The 14,105-nt window shown below is 39.6% G+C and overlaps 1 pseudogene; it reads left to right on the top strand.

Annotated features, from left to right (window-relative positions):
- Positions 1-4,607: 4,607 nt before the first annotated feature.
- LOC122136013 lies at positions 4,608-13,731 on the top strand (annotated as a pseudogene).
- Positions 13,732-14,105: the final 374 nt, after the last annotated feature.

The following is a 14,105-nucleotide window of genomic DNA, read 5'->3' as shown; positions in this document are numbered from 1 at the left end:
CCAGAAAGATAATATTCATATGTAATGCCATTGTTTAACCACTAGATGGCCTTATTGATGTTTACATTTACATTTACATTTACATTTAATCATTTAGCAGACGCTTTTATCCAAAGCGACTTACAAATAAGAACAGTAGAAACAATCAGATCAACGAGAGAACAACAACAGTATACAAGTGCTATGACAAGTCTCAGTTAGTCTAGTACAGAACACGTAGCCAGGGTTTTTTTTTTTTTTTTTTTTTTTTGATTATGATAGACAAGAAAAAAAAAGGTAATTACTAGTATTAGTTGGTTAAGTGCAGGCAAAAAAGATGAGTCTTTAGATGTTTTTTAAAAATGAGTAAAGACTCAGCTGTTCGAATTGAGATCGGGAGGTCATCCACCAGCTGGGCGCAGTCCAGGAAAAAGTCAGTGAGAGTGATTTTGAACCTCTTTGGGATGGCATCACAAGGCGTCGTTCACTTGCAGAGCGCAAACTTCTGGAGGGCGCATAAGATTGAACTAGTGCGTTTAGGTATGTTGGCGCCGTGCCAGTGGTCGTCTTGTAGGCAAGCATCAGTACCTTGAATTTGATGCGAGCGGCTACTGGTAGCCAGTGTAACCTGATGAGGAGAGGAGTCACATGAGCTGTTTTTGGCTCATTGAAGACAACCCTCGCTGCTGCATTCTGGATCAGTTGTAGAGGCTTGATAGTACATGCAGGAAGGCCCGCCAGAAGAGCATTACAATAGTCCAGTCTAGAGAGAACAAGAGCTTGGACAAGAAGTTGGGTGGCTTGCTCTGACAGGAAGGGTCTAATCTTCCTTATGTTGTATAAGGCAAATCTGCAGGACCGGGTCGTTGTAGCAATATGGTCTGTGAAGCTTAACTGATGATCCATCACAACTCCTAGGTTTCTGGCTGTCCTGGAAGGAGTTATGGTTGACGAACCCAGCTGTATAGAGAAGTTGTGATGAAACGATGGGTTAGCTGGAACCACCAGCAGTTCAGTCTTAGTAAGGTTGAGCTGAAGGTGATGGTCATTCATCCAGCTAGAAATGTCACTCAGACAGGCTGAAATGCGAGCAACTACCGTCGGGTCATCTGGTTGGAATGAGAAGTAGAGTTGAGTGTCATCAGCATAGCAGTGATAGGAAAAGCCATGCTTCTGAATGACAGATCCTAATGACATCATGTAGATGGAGAAGAGAAGCGGTCCAAGTACTGAGCCTTGAGGAACCCCAGTAGCAAGTTGTTGTGACTTAGAAACTTCACCCCCCCCAAGACACCATGAAGGATCTATCAGAAAGGTAGGAGTTAAGCCACTGGAGAGCGGTTCCAGAGATGCCCCATCTTTCTGAGGGTGGACAGGAGAATCTGGTGATTAACAGTGTCAAAAGCAGCAGACAGGTCCAGCAAAATGAGAACTGAGGATTTTGAAGCTGCTCTTGCCAGTCGCAGGGCTTCAGTAACCGAGAGCAGGGCAGTCTCAGCTGAGTGGCCACTTTTGAAGCCAGATTGGTTGCTGTCCAGGAGGTTGTTCTGTACAAGAAACATAGAGAGCTGGTTGAACACCGCTCGTTCGAGTGTCTTTGCAATGAATGGAAGAAGGGATACCGGTCTGTAGTTTTCTAGAAGTGCTGGATTTAGAGATGGTTTCTTCAGCAGTGGGCTTACCCGAGGCCTGCTTAAATGCTGAGGGAAATGTTCCAGAGTGAAGAGAGGAGTTGATAATGTGAGTAAGTGAAGGTATGACTGAAGAAGAAATCGCTTGAAGGAGGTGAGTGGGGGATCGGATCAAGTGGGCAAGTAGTAGGATGACTGGACAGGATAAGTTTGGAAACGTCCGTCTCTGAGAGTGGAGAGAAGGAGGAGAACGAGTGAGCATTAGTCGTTGTGAAGTTATCCTCAGTCTGCGGTGTGGAGGAATTGGTCACTGATGGTTCTTGTCTTATTCGTGAAGAAAACTGCAAAGTCATCAGCTGTAAGAGTCGATTGAGGAGGAGGAGGAGGCGGATTAAGAAGAGAAGAGAAGGTTTTGAAGAGTGTGCCGAGCGTCACAACAGTTGTTAATCTTGTCGTGGTAATATGATGCTTTAGCAGTGAAGACGTTTGCAGAGAAGGAAGAGAGGAGAGACTGATACACACTGAGGTCGGTTGAGTTTCTTGATTTAAGCCATTTCCTCTCTGCAGCCCTGAGTTTAGAGCGATGTTCACGGAGTACATCGGACAGCCAAGGGGCAGATGGGGTGGTGCGTGCGTGCTGGTCTAGACGACAGTGGGCAAAACTTGTCCAAGCAAGAGGTCAGAGTGGAACAAAAAGTGTCCGTAGCACTGTTCGTGTCCAGAGCTGAAAACTGCGAGAGTGAAGGAAGTGAGGATGCAACCACAGAGGATAGGCGAGAGATGGAGAGAGTGAGCGTAGGTTCCGTCGAAAGGTGACCCGCGTTGGAGCGTGTGCCGCTTCAGGAGTAAGTGCTAGATTAGCAGTAATGAGGAAGTGGTCTGAGGTGTGCAGTGGAGTAACCTAAAGTGTTGTCCAATGAGCAACAGCGCGTGTAGATGAGGTCCAGTTGGTTGCCTGATTTGTGAGTCGCTGTAGTAGAGACTCGCTTGAGATCAAATGAGGCGAGCAGAGTGTTGAAGTCACCAGTCTGGGGTTGATCTAGGTGGATGTTGAAGTCACCAAGCAGTACCAGAGGAGTACCATCTTCAGGATAGTTTGATAGCAGCACGTCCAACTCCTCCAAGAAGTTTCCCAATTGACCTGGGGGACGATAAATGACCACAAAGTGGATTTTAAAAGGGGTGGGTTACAGTAACAGCATGTGATTCAAATGAAACGTTACCTGTAGGTGGTGGTTGAAGATCAAATTTCCAATCTTTCGATATAAGGAGACCAGTACCTCCACCCCTCCCAGTCGTACGAGGGGTGTGGGAACAAGTGAAATGAGAGGAGAGGGCTGCGGGAGTGGCAGTGTCCTCAGGTTTGATCCAGGTCTCAGTCAGTGCCATGAGGCTGAGACCAGAATGAGTAGCAATAGAAGAAATGAAGTCTGCTTTGTTAACAGCAGACTGGCAGTTCCAGAGACCAACTGGAATAGAGAGCGTTGGAGTAGAGGTCAGAGGGACAGGCCTTAGATGTGTCGGGCAGGCCTTTCTTCGACGTACATAGCGTGCACTCCGAGTGTGATCGTAGTAATAGTAGAGATCTGAAAGCACATAGTGACTACAAGTGACCAGAATAAGTATTGGAGGACAAGCTGTACAAAAATTGAAAGGGAGAAATGCAATACTCAAGTGCCCTGTCGGTGTCCTTGCTCGGATGAGTCGCGCAGGGTAGAGTCAATGGTCTTTACACTCGTCGGTCTTCACACGAGGAGGCTTCACACGAGGGCTGCCGCGGACCGCTGCCGCGGTGTCAACTACCACTTATATATTTGCCTGATTACCTGTGATTGAGAGTCAGCTTGTCACGCCTCCCTATTTAGCAGACCAAAACTGTCCAGTCCCGCGATAGGCAAACGCAAAACCAAACGCCACAATTCACACGTATTTACCAGGTTAAGACACACAGTAATTAAAGCAAAGTTTCCCTAGCAACGATGATCACGCAGTAGTCTAATGACAAAACGAGGCAAAAACACTTACAAACTGCTGTCCTTCTCTGTCGCTCGACTGTTTCTTCTGTTTAATAAATAGATGTATTTAGCTCTACTCTAGTTGCTCAAACCAGTATTGCTGGTCATAGCTGCTTATTTTTTAGGTTTTGCTTTTTAATGTACATTTAGACATCATCAAACACTTGATTTTTATAAGGTTTTTTTTTTTTATGTTGCATTTAAAAAGGTTCCAGGTACTGACAAGCAAATTAGGAATTTAACACAATGAAGAAGTTTAAATTATTTTTACAAAACATAAAAATAACAAAAACAGAGTTAGGTTGCAACTCTGGTACAGCAAGATGCAGTGGGATATACTGTAAATATGAAATATTTGCATTATTGGTCTACCAGATAATACCTGAATGACAAGATGAATCTAGTGTCTTAAAATCCTGTAAAAGCTAAGGATATTCAGTGAAAATATATAAAGCTATTGTGCTTGTAGAGAGCTAATAAAAGCAGAAAAGACCATCATTTCAGAAAAGAGATGCTGAGGAAGATGTTCTAAGGCAGCAGATTGAGAGACACTGACATCGGTTTAACATTTCCCAAGGCTATATAGTTCTTAAAAAAATAATAATAATGAGGTCTGCAGCATTTAACTTTATGTAGGATAAGTTTCAGATTTAAAGTAGACTACTACTTATGACATGATTGTGTTTACATACAATATTGCAAAGCATTATTAGCTTACATAAAACAAATAATGAGAAGAAAAAGAAATCTACATTAAAAAATATATCTGAAAATTATTTATTTCCTGGATATTGTATGCGTATAATTGCTTTTTAAATCGATGAAAATTAGAAGTATATTTCAGTATACCTGTGACTGCTTTATAAAGGCGATCAAAGGCGAGAGAAAGAGAGAGAGAGAGAGGGTGGAGAGAGAGAGAGAGATAAAGACTTGTCTGAGCAGATTGGTAGCAGAATGGTGCTCCGTTACTCCGGTTGACATCATGGCAGCGGAGGGACAGAGAGTGGTGCTGATCACCGGCTGCTAGTCCGGTATCGGGCTCGCGATCGCCGTGATGCTCGCGAGAGACGAGATGAAGCGCTACTCTACGGTAAGTCACGACATGTTTTCTAAGAAAACACATCAACTTTTTTTTGTCTGAAAATACTGTACAGTTTGCCAAACAATATTAAATAACTAATAAATCAAACTAGAACCGACTGCTCAGGCGAAAAAATGCACTTCCATAATGTACTTAAAGTGCTTTATTTTCACGCACTAATTTTGTACTTAATGTACTAAAATTTATTCTTCATAACATATCAAGATAATCATAAAAACATCTAAGTGTTCTATTTTGGAACACCATGAATTTTAAACTAAAATGTGCCCATCTGGTGTCAGTAAGGGTCATTTTTTGAAACCTGAGATTCATGCATCATCTGAAAGCTGGAATAAATAAGCTTTCCATTGATGTATAATTTGTTAGGATATCAAAACCATAATACTGAGAAATCTAAAATTGAGAAAATCACCTTTAAAGTTGTCCAAATGAAGTTCTTAGCAATGCAAAAAAGTTAAGTTTTAATATATATACACTAGGAAATTTACTAAATATCTTCATGAACATGATCTTTACTTAATATCCTAATGATTTTTGGCATAAAAGAGAAATGGATAATTGTGACCCATACAATGTATTGTTGTCTAATGCTGCAAATATACCTGTGCTATTTTAAGGATGCTTTTTGTGCTGCAGGGACACAGATGTATTTAGTACCATGGGTTTCAAGTGAACTACACTGGTAACTAAATACTTGTATTTATATAAGGCACTCTTTTTTGTCACCCTGGTGGATCAGCTTGTTCACTGAAGATACCACAGTCCTTTTGTTCAGTAGATCTCAGAAATTCCAAAAGGACAGTATATTCGGATGATGGACAGTTTTTTAAGGATTTTTGGTGAACCTGCTACTGTTAGGCACAAAAACAGGTCATGTCGGATTCCTTTGTTTTTTCTAAGCAGCTTTATGCAAGTAACCGAACAGAATAAAGGATGCAAACTTCTTAAATACGAGGACTTACAAATCCAGATTCAGCTGTGAAGAGTCATTATGTCAGCTCAGTGACAGTGGGGGTTTGATTCAGTTCAGTTCATATGCTGTGTAAAGTTCATTCATTATAAAAAACAGTTTTCAATGGTGCAAAATGTTGCTGCATAACAACAATTAAAAAGAGCTTGAGCCTGAGATCTCAGATACTCATGCTATGATTAGCATGGTAAGACTAATGAAACTCTTAACTCATTAAACTCATTGCCAGAGGTTAAGACTGAGAGGATGTTTCCTTCTGTCAGCTGCTCACTGGCATGTACCCTGCACATATGGAGGCTGATGGGTTTGTTTCTCTCGATATTAATTTGATGTTTGATGTGATTAATGATGACAGAAACTCACTGCAGTCTACAGAAATCCAGATCTGATTTCATGTAAAGAACCCATCAGTCCCTCATATTATACACTATCGTGGACAAAAAAAAAAAAAAAATGAAAAATAATAATAATAATAATTAATAAAAAAAAACGTAAAAAAAAACAATATTTTACATCAAGAGTTGCATTCCATTTTTGGCCGAGATCTTTGTTTTGACAATAGGATAGTTGGGAAGCACTCTGGAAAGTTCAGTCATGTCATATATATGTGTTTGTGTGTGTGTGTGTGTGTGTGTGTTGTGTGTGTGTGTGTGCGTGTGTGTGTGTGTGGGGGTGGTGTTCAGTCATAAGGCACCATGCGGGATCTGAAGCGGAAGGATAAGTTAGTTGACAAGACGGCGGGAGACGCGTACGGGGAAAACTCTGTCTCTGCTCACCACTGGAACGTCTGGCAGTATGAATCTGTCAAACAGTGTGTCGACAGCATCAAAGATAGACATATAGACATACTGAGGATAAGTACAAAACACACACACCCTTTTGAATGGACCCCAAACATTTGAATGTAAGTCTAGCCTACATAAAAACGGTAGGAAGCAACCGAAATGAAAAATCTTCAGCCCGAAGCCAAAAACTGAAAAGTTTTCACCGTGTATTTTGCAAAGGCTTTTTTTTTTTTTATTATTTTTTTTACAGTGTTTTTTACTGTTTTGTCTTGCTTTTCAAAGAAAAAATCAGTTACAAAACAGCAGGTCTCTTAGTCTACAAACAGTCTCTTTGCTGTCGGTGCTTGTAATGGATTTGTTGGCGTCTTTCTTGGACAACTTCAGATGCTTCCACAACTGCTGACATGTTAGCTGCAATTTAGTTAAGCGTGCATGCCCATGGCAAGCTGTTTTATCTTTAAACTATCAGAGCGTTACTCATCGTAATTGCATGTTTTTACTAGTGAAATTAAATTAGAGAGCTCTCCAATTAAATTTACTAATGTAACAATTGACCATTAGAAAGCTCTCTAAATCAGTTCTTACTAGTAACAATTAAATTATAGAGCCAAATAGATTTTAGGTAAGATGTAGGGAAGGCTGCTTATTGTCCAATAAGGTGGCATCCATAAATGAATTTAAATTAAAATTATAATTGTACCACCCATTAAGTTATTATTGCATACTGTTTTATAATGCTGAATCAAATACAATTGCTATCACATCCTTCCAATAAGTAGAAAATAGCAGAAAATACTGCTATTTTAACATTGTTGCAAATAGCTATAGATTGTATTTACACATGTGTAAATAGCATATCAACTTACTGGCGAAGAAACGAGCCATGGTTCCAAAAAAATGCTGCAATTTGCACTTAGTGTATAGTGTATATATCATCACTATTTGCACTTATAAGAACTTTTTTGCATATATCTATCATATCATGCATATATAACTTATTGCCATATTGAACATTGCATATATCGCTAAGAAAATTATGCTATTTTCACACAGTGTGCATATAAATGTATATCAGAAATATTGCATATTTAATTACTGGTTGTAAATACCTGTTTTTGTTGAGTCTTCGCAAGGGTTTTATTCTCATTTTCCACTCACTTCAATAATGCTGTGGCGGAGTCTGTTACCAGAGGCAGTTTTGTACTGCATGATGAAGCCTGTTAGAATGCAGTTAGAATGCCACTATAATTCAAGTTATGAAGGCAAAAATATCCCTGTATGAGTATTTGTTTTTTTATAGTTATAACATCTGATATAGTTTAGTAATGGTATGCATGTATGAGTGAGTGCCGTTTTTCTCAATATCAGCGCACGAGCATGATCGTGCTTGTGATGTTTGATTCTCTACAATTCAACAACAAAGAAATTAATATAAGTGAGTTACATTTTAGACACAATATTGTCTGTTTTTTGTTTCACCAACACAAATAGTTCCAAACAAAGCCGGAGAAGAACTGTTGCACGTCTCCAAGAAACATGTTTCATACTTGCATGAATCTGTGTTTTTAAATGAATCACTCAGTAAGACAGAGTCATGCTGCCACCTACTGGCCAGAACGAGCCATGGTTCCAGCACAAAAACACACTCCGCTAAATATCGTCTAGTTAAGCCTTTCAAAAAAATCCCCCCAAATATTGTTGCAATTATTATTATTATTTTCCTAATGTCTGACCAAAAAAGAAGAGAGAGACAGAGACAGAGAGAAACAAGAAAGAAAAACATTTTATCAAGAGTGACGATTAACATATTTAATTGGCCTATTATACTGTATGTAAGCCAAATCCCACATGCATGTTACAGTGCTAAATAAACACCAAAATGAGATGATATTTTGTCTGGTAAATTATTTTCAAGACTATACTCTTTATTTTCATTTTTGTGATATGGATCTAACGGTCTGAAATAAAGAAATAATAATAATAATAATAATAATATAAAGGTGTGAATTAATGAAGTGGTTAAATATTAAAACAAAACATTTCCAAACTAATCTCACTCTTGTGGTCATTCTGACACAATGAAAACGCTATCAATTCATGGGGCTTTTATTTTGAAGTGTATCCCCACTGGCGGGATTTGGAAAGAGACATGGGTGTAGTCGCAAATCTGTATACATTTGCATCTAATGAATACAAGTTTTTAATAGTAAGAGTACAATTGTAGAGCTCTGTAACTAGATTTCTTAATAGTAAGAATTTATTAGAGAGCTCTGTAATTGCATTTTTACTAGTAAGAACGGAATTAGAGAGCTCTCTAACTGGTATTGTTACTAGTAAGAATGCAATTGCAGAGCGCTATAATTCAATTAGAGAAGCTCTCTAGGTCAAATGTTACTAGAAAAAACTGCATTAAAGAGCTCTATAATCATAATTGTTACTAGTAAATACTGAATTAGAGAGAGCTCTCTAATTGTAATTGTAATATTAAAAATTGATTTAGAGAGCTCTCTAATTTTAATTGTTACTAGGGAGAAAATAATTAAATTGTAGAGCTCTCTAATTGAATTGTTACTAGTAAAAATGCAATTACGACAAGTGACGCTGGGAATATTTTAAGATAAAACGGCTTGCCATACATGCCTCTCACACTCCGCTGGTTGCTATTTGATCGCATCACATCATTGTTTGGTGCAATTTATTAAGTCTTGCTTATTATTGTTTTTGCTATTTTCAGCCAAATAATTTCGGTTTCCAAAAATTCGGTGCAAGGTAAAAATGTATGCTCTATCAAACTCTGTTAGAGCAGTGAAGATTGAGTCAAACTGTGATCTGTGTGTTTGTAGTTAATAACGCTGGCGTGGGTCTGGTGGGGCCGGGTTGAGGCATCTCAGTCGGACGAGAGATGAAGCAGGTGTTCGAGACCAATTTCTATGGTGTTGTGCGCATGATTAAAGAGGTGATGCCCGACATGAAGAGCAGACGCTCCGGACACATCATCGTCATCAGCAGCGTGCTGGGCCTGCATGGTGAGACACTCAGACAGTCAGAAATTCTTCTTGAAGAACAGGAGAGCTCTGAGCTTTCATGAGGATCGGCCTGAATCAAACACATGTGAGGGAAACACCAAACTAATAATCAGACTCGTGTTGCTCTTCACAGGTGTGGCATTTAATGACGTTTACTCCGCGTCAAAGGTTGCCACGGAGGGACTGTGGAATGTGAGGGTCAGGTCGCGCCATCCAGCTGATGAATTTTAACTTTGTCAAAGTGAGTCTCAGTTCATTTAACTAACACTCTTATTTTGCCCACTTCCTGTCATGTGATTTTCAGTATGATAGTGCTACTCATCCAGGGGGCCTTCAAATAATGTTAAAAGTGGATGTTAATATAGTACAAAACCAGCATTAAAATAAGCTAAAATCAGAAGCTGACCAACATTTGTATTAGTTTGATGTGGTTCTAGATCTGTGCTGATGTCTCTCAATCTCTGTGTGTGTGTCAGCGTGTCAATGATCGAGCCCGGGCCTGTAAACACAGAGTTTGAGATGAAGCTGATGACAGAAGTCTCTAAGAAGGAGTTTGTTGGTGCTGATCCAGAGACGCTCGATCACTTCAGGACCTGCTACCTGCCCACACAAGTCAACCTCTTCCAAGGCTGGGACAAAACACCTGAAGACATCGCCAAGGGTCAGAACACACAAGAATTCATAACCGTTCACAACAAGAGCAATGACTACAAAGTTTGAATAATCATTCCAACTCTTAAAGGGATAGTTCACTCAAAAATAAAAATGATGTCATTAATTACTCACCCTCATGTTGTTCCAAACACGCAAGACCTTGTTCATCTCAGACAATAAATAAGATATTTTGATGAATTCCGAGAGCTTTCTGACCCACCATAGACAGCAAGGGACCTACCATATTTAATAAGGGACGAACAAGGGTCTTATGGGTTTGGAACTACATGAGGACAGCAAAGCGAAGATAAAGGAAGTATACATCAAAACAGCAATCAGAAAATTCAACTTTAAAGATCAAAAACATTTGTAAGCCTGAGAGTAAAGGTACGTTTTTGACTTAGATTTAAATTCAGACTCTGCAGAAATTAATCTTAGGGATAAAGGGAGAATATTCCACAATTTATGACCAAATCGGTAGCCAGAGCAAAGAGATATTGCAAAGAGATATTGCAAAGAGATATTGGGGAAATATAATCAAATTTCTGAGTTCCAGACAAAAGTCTGGTGGCTGCATTTTGAAGACAGCTAATATTGGATTGACTCATTCCAATACAAAAAGAATTACAATAGTTAAGTCTAGATGAAATAAACACATGAATCACTCTCTCAAACTCTGCAAATGCTCAGAAAATTTTAGCCTTGGAGAAAAATCTTAATTGGAAAAAAAAAATGAACTACAGCATTTATCTGTTTATCAAAGTTGAGGGCAGAATAAAAAATAACACGCGAATATTTCAGAGTGTTTTACGGACCAAATCTCCCATCAAAAGCACCTGATGCACATGTGGGCTCAAACACAATAACCTCAGTTCTGCTCTCGTTAAGATGTAAAAAAAAAAAAAAAAAAAAAAAAAAAATTATAAGACAGCCAAATCTTAATATCAGACAAACATGCTGATAATGAGTTTAAGCCTTTTTTGTCATTTTTCTTTAAGGGGAGACAAATTTGTGTGTTAACAGTGAAATGACACCCCATGTTTAGAAAGAATAGTACCCAAAGGAAGCACAGTGTGAACAAAACAGGGGCCAGAATGGAGCCCTGAGGGACTCCATAATCCACACTATTACTAAAATGATAATGATGCAGAGGAATGATATCATTACAATCACTTTTAGAATGATTTCCTTCCAGATTATGAACAATTAATACATTGACAGCCAATTAGATCCACCCAACCTTAAAGGGTTAGTTCACCCAAAAATCAAAATTATGTCATTAATGACTCACCCTCATGTCGTTCCAAACCCGTAAGACCTCCGTTCTCTTCGGACACAACAGTATAAGATATTTTAATGTTGTTACGGTATAATGTCCACGTCCAGAAAGGTAATAAAAACATCTTCAAAGTAGTCCATGTGACATCAGGGGGTCCGTTAGAATTTTATGAAGCATCGAAAATACATTTTGGTCCAAAAATATCAAAAACTACGACTTTATTCAGCATTGATTTCTCTCCCGGGTCTGTTATGAGCGCGTTCACAAGCACATTCGAATATCCGTTCGCGAACGAATCACTCGATGTAACCGGATCTTATTGAACCAGTTCACCAAATCGAACTGAATCGTTTGAAAACGGTTCGCGTCAACAATAAGCATTAATCCACAAATGACTTAAGCTGTTAACTTTTTTAACATGGCTGACACTCCCCCTGAGTTCAAATAAACCAATATCCCGGAGTAATTCATTTACTCAAACAGTACACTGACTGAACCGAGCCAGATAACGAACGAAAACATTGACTCGTTTCGAGTCAAGAACGTTTCTGTCGGACGCATCCGGTTCGAGAACCGAGGAGCTGATGATACTGCGCATGCGTGAAGCAGACTGACACACAGCGCGCTCTGAACCGAGCTGGTTCTTTTGGTGATTGATTCTGAACTGATTCTGTGCTAATGTATGACCGCGGGTAAACCGAAGGCTTGAATCAAGGGCAATCATCGCCAATGAAGTCATTACGTCGAGCGCAAAAGAACTGGTGAACGTTTTCGGCAACCGGTTTATTGAATCAAACTGTCCGAAAGAACCGGTTCGCGGAGAAGAACAGAACTTCCCATCATTACCGGTGATCCGAAAACCGATGCAACCGGTTCTTGACTCGTGAACGAGTCAATGTTTCGTTCGTTATCTGGCTCGGTTCAGTCAGTGTACGGTTGAGTAAATGAATTACTCCGGGATATTGGTTTATTTGAACTCAGAGGGAGTGTCAGCCATGTTAAAAAAAGTTAACAGCTTAAGTCATTTGTGATTAATGCTTATTGTTGACGCGAACCGTTTCAAACGATTCAGTTCGATTTGGTGAACTGGTTCAAGAAGATCCGGGTTACATCGAGTGATTCGTTCGCGAACCGGATGTGCTGTGAACGCACTCATAGCAGACCCGGGAGAGAAGACAAAGCTGAATAAAGTCGTAGTTTTTGATATTTTTGGACCAAAATGTATTTTCGATGCTTCAAAAAATCTAACGGACCCCCTGATGTCACATGGACTACTTTGAAGATGTTTTTTATTAAACTTTCTGGACGTGGACAGTATACCGTACATACATTCTCAATGGAGGAACAGAAAGCTCTCGGACTAAATCTAAAAATCTATATACTGTGTTCCGAAGATGAACGGAGGTCTCACGGGTTTGGAACGACATGAGGGTGAGTCATTAATGACATAATTTTGATTTTTGGGTGAACTATCCCTTTAAGCGCTCAAGTGTTTATCATGCTGGTGTGGAGATGAATATAGTTAATGGAATTAACTCACTCACTGTCTGTGTGTCTCTGAAGGTCACTAAGAAGGTGATCGAGTCGCCGCAGCCTCCGTTCCGTAACCTGACGAATCCTCTGTACACTCCAATCGTGGCGCTGAAGTACGCAGATGAGACACGCAGCCTGTCTGTTCACACCTTCTATCACATGCTGTATAATCTGGGAGGAGTCATGCATGTTACCGTGAGAATCATGAAGTTCTTGAGCTTCGGATGGTTACGCAGACGAGCCATCTCACCAACCTAACCTAACACTCACACTCTCACTCACACACACACACTCACTCACACGAGCCATATCACCAACCTAAAACACAGACACTCACACGAGCCAGAGACAAACACACACACACACACACACACACACACACACACACACACACACTTTCTCAAACTCACATACACTACAAATAGAAAAATGTATTACATTCTTTGAACAGATTAAATTCTAGATGTACAAAAACTATATTACAAAAATATTGATCCTTTTTATAACTCAACCTTTTTAGATTAAGAGCCTCATGTAAGATGTCGTAAGACTAGTTTCAGATTGTATATAAAGCACTATATTAATGCACATTTTTGCAGAGTTTAAACAAAGCAGACTGTGAGGTGAATGTTATCTGAGTGAGAGCTGAGGCTCAGAGGCTGCTGTGTCGCTCCTGTCATATAAAGCTGTTGTGCTCGTAAATGAGTCACTAATGTGCTTTTATTACATTTGATGATCAGATTACAATAGAAATATTAAATCAACCTTATTTGTGTTTTTTTTAGATTCAGAACAGTGTGTGTCTGATCTGGATTCATAACTTCTGGAGGACAATGAAAAACTGATTTTATGAGTTTGTGTTCATGTGAACATCAGAAAGAGGATTTACAGAGAGTCTCTCTATCCTTTAATATCACACAGAGATGCTGAGGAAGAATTATTTACCCTGAATCCAGCACAGAGTGGTTCAGTGAATGTGGTGTTGAATGTGTGTAAGTGTGTGAGTGTGTGTGTGTCAGAGATGGTGTAGAAGGACAGAACACCAGCAGACACGTCCACATACACTCCTGCTCTCTGAGAGGATGGACGGAGTTTTGCAAGGCGGTGTAAATGGAAAAAGCACGATTTGAC

Source organism: Cyprinus carpio, chromosome B1, assembly GCF_018340385.1.
Source record: "Cyprinus carpio isolate SPL01 chromosome B1, ASM1834038v1, whole genome shotgun sequence".
Lineage (NCBI taxonomy): Eukaryota > Metazoa > Chordata > Actinopteri > Cypriniformes > Cyprinidae > Cyprinus > Cyprinus carpio.
This window is presented reverse-complemented; position numbering and strand designations above follow the sequence as displayed.